Source organism: Dipodomys spectabilis, unplaced genomic scaffold, assembly GCF_019054845.1.
Source record: "Dipodomys spectabilis isolate Male_0828 unplaced genomic scaffold, ASM1905484v1 ptg000015l, whole genome shotgun sequence".
Taxonomy (NCBI): domain Eukaryota; kingdom Metazoa; phylum Chordata; class Mammalia; order Rodentia; family Heteromyidae; genus Dipodomys; species Dipodomys spectabilis.
In genome coordinates this window covers 1,206,576-1,209,776 of record NW_024870692.1, presented here as the reverse complement: position 1 = coordinate 1,209,776, position 3,201 = coordinate 1,206,576, and the positions used below count along the sequence as shown (strand labels likewise).

The 3,201-nt window shown below is 42.7% G+C and overlaps 1 pseudogene; it reads right to left on the bottom strand.

The window, feature by feature from the left end:
• Window positions 1–2,081: 2,081 nt before the first annotated feature.
• Window positions 2,082–2,771, bottom strand: LOC122095890 (annotated as a pseudogene).
• Window positions 2,772–3,201: the final 430 nt, after the last annotated feature.

Here is a 3,201-nt window from a genome sequence, read left to right as displayed (position 1 = left end):
AAGAAATTGATTTCTGTGACAAAGAGAAGCCTTTTGTCTTCTCATTTGCAATGAACTAGAAAGAGAATACTAAACTATGCAGCATAATCAGACTCTGTCTTGTCTTTGGCTGGAAGCCAAAAACTACAGTTTCATGTTATCACAGGAATTCTCCTCGAGTCTCCACTCCCTCTCCACTACTCTGACCTGAGTCCACCCCATAGTGAGCCTCTTTTCTTGGTATCTGGTATCTTCAGGGACACCCCTCTCTGTGTCTTATATAACCAGCAGAGATCTACAGATGTTTCTAAGACACTAAAAGAACTGGAAACTCAAACTCTCCTTCATCAGCCTTGCTCACAGAGAGCTCAGGAGATTCTTAAATATCTCTCAAAATCCCACAAATGGACTCCTGCTGAAACATAGTTCAGATGAGCAAACCACATTAAAAAAATCAAATTAACAAAGTCAACCAATGGTATATTCTTGATCATGTTCTTTTATGATTTCCTTTATACTTTGTTAAATCTTGTATGCCAGTTTGTTGTATATGTGTGTGTGTGTGTGTGTGTGTGTGTGTGTGTGTGTGTGTGTGTGTGTGTGTGTATAATTTATCACCCATCTCTAGTTTATTATAAAAGATTTGTGGGTGCCAGTGGCTCATGCTGGGTGCCAATGGCTCATGCCTGTAATCTTAGATGCTAAGGAGGCTAAGATCTGAGGATTGCAGTTTAAAGCCAGCCTAGGCAGAAGTCACCTTGAGACTTATCTCCAATTAGCCAGTCAAAAACCGCAAGTGGCATTGTGGCTTAAGCGGTAGAGCATTGACCTTGAGCACAAAGAGACTCAGGGACAGCATCTAGGTCTGAATTCAACCCCACAACTGGAGAAAAAAAGATTTGTGTTCCTAAAGGTAAGAATTAAAGGGAAAAAATTCAGATTGGTAGTCTAAAAATTTCAATGTGGATTGGTAGTCTATTACAAACAGAAAGTGTATTTGGAGCAGATCCTATTTATTGTGAGAATGGCATGTGATTAATTGCTACCTAGATTGGGAGAGGAGAGGCTAGAAGGGATGTGAGACCATGAGGGGGAATGGAAACTGGAAAAATGGATACAGCTGCACATGGGGGAATTCCAATGTGGTGTGCGAAGCTCAGTGTCATTCAAAAGTTTTATCAGGAGCTTAGACTAAGCATTGCCCACTGTTCTAGAGGAAGTCCTTAGCATATAGGGTCTTCATTTTATAACAGTTGTCATAGTTTTCATTAATGTCCCATGTCAATGGAAACTAAAGACAGAACTCTGGTTTGCTTGTTGCTAAATTCTAGCAAATAACAGGTGTCTCTACACAATAGGTATTCAATCTTTCTGAAAAATGACATTAATCTTAAGTCAGTTGTCCAAAGGGCAGTGATGAATAGGAGAGGAAAGCAGAAGGTTGGAGAAGAGGCAGGTTTTGAGTCCATGGCAGAGCATTATAGTGAGTGGACCTACCCACGGCACACATAGAAGACTCTACTCTGGGAAAATAGATACCACATTTGTGGTAGTATAAGGATGTAAGGGGAGACCAAATTTACAGGTACAATTCAACCAGGCCAGTCCTATGAAAGAATAGGGCTATAGAGGTGAAGATCCTTATTCTGCTTGATTCTCTACTTGCAATGAAAAAAAGTATATTTAGGTAGATACTACCACACTAATGATCAATGGTTGGCACATGTTATGGCATGATTCCTTGGTTCTGAATGATGGTTCAATCATATAATGACTATAAGTAAATCAATTACTGGTCATAGTATCAAGTTGTATTTGAAAAAAAAAATGTTTCTTGCCAAGGAAAACAATAGCTAAGCTTATGAAGTTTAGCTAATAGGTATTCACTTATTAATCTCAGCATTTGGGAGCCTGAGACAAGAAGAGTGTGAGTTCAATGCCAGCCTGGGTTGTACATAGCAAAAACAAACTCAAAAGCAAACAAAAATAACCAATCAGACCAAACAGAGTAAACAACTGTCTATTATCAATACTAAGTTTATTTTTTTAAGTTACATGATAGAAAAGTACTTTACAATATTACCTACAACTAACTCAACAACTTTTTTTTTTAAGTGTTGATTGTATTTTATTGACTGGAAAACTAAACCATCATCCAGCCCAGGCCAATATGGGCTCAATCCTCGTCATCCCCAGCTCCAGCCCCACCCTGGCCCTTCTTGGCATTCTTCCTCTTCACATGGGCGGCTTCCCCCATAGGGAGAACGGAGGGAGAAGTCAATGTGTTTCTGGGAGTCCAGGCGCACGATGAAGGACTGAAGGACGGGACGTTTACCACCTGCTTGCGAACCCTGATATGGCGCTGGCGGATGAGCACACGGGCGTGGTGGATGGATTTGGCCAGGCCCAGTTTGAAGACCTGAGTCTGCAGGCGCCTCTCCAAGAAATCCTCTATCTTCAAGCCCAAGATGTAATCCAGTTTCATTTTGCCCTCATCCAGCACCCGGATGCGAACAAGCCGACGCAGTAAGGCATTGCCTTCGAACAGACGCCGTGGGTCCTTTTCGTCCAGTGTCAGCAGCTCCCGGGCAGCCTTGCGGATCTTAGCCAGGGTGAACTTGACCCTCCAGACTTCACGCTTATTCTGGAGCCCATACTCGCTGATCAACTTCAACTCCTGGTGGAGATGGGTTTTCTCGAAGGGTCTCCGCGGGGTGACATAGGTCTTGCAACAAACCCAGCTCCTGGCCACCGGCATGTTGGCTCCCCTAAGCCATCAGCATCTGCACGCTGGCTGCGGTACAGAAAGATAACTCAACAACTTTTACAGCCCCCAAAGGGATTCATCTTTGAAAGGTTTATTTGAGAAAGATTCTTGTATCCTTCCATTCCTTTCTACTTCATTGTCAAGTACAAGACAAACATCTGGAAAGTATATGTGTTCATGGCCTAGTAGAAAGATACAGAAGTAACATGAAGAAAATCTCATATAACCCAAAGCCCAAGGAACAGCCCTAAAGAGCCAAGGTACCATGGGCTTGAAGGCCTTCCTCTCCTGCCTTGACAGGTACCATCCATCTTTGCCATTTACTCAGAAAGGAGTTGAGAAGAGCCCCATTGCAGAGAAAGAGAGTGGCAGATGGATTCCATTTCTGCCCTGCTTGGGAATCTCAGGGATCTGCTCTCAGCAACTTCTACTAACCATCTCAAGCCTTTGTCCCT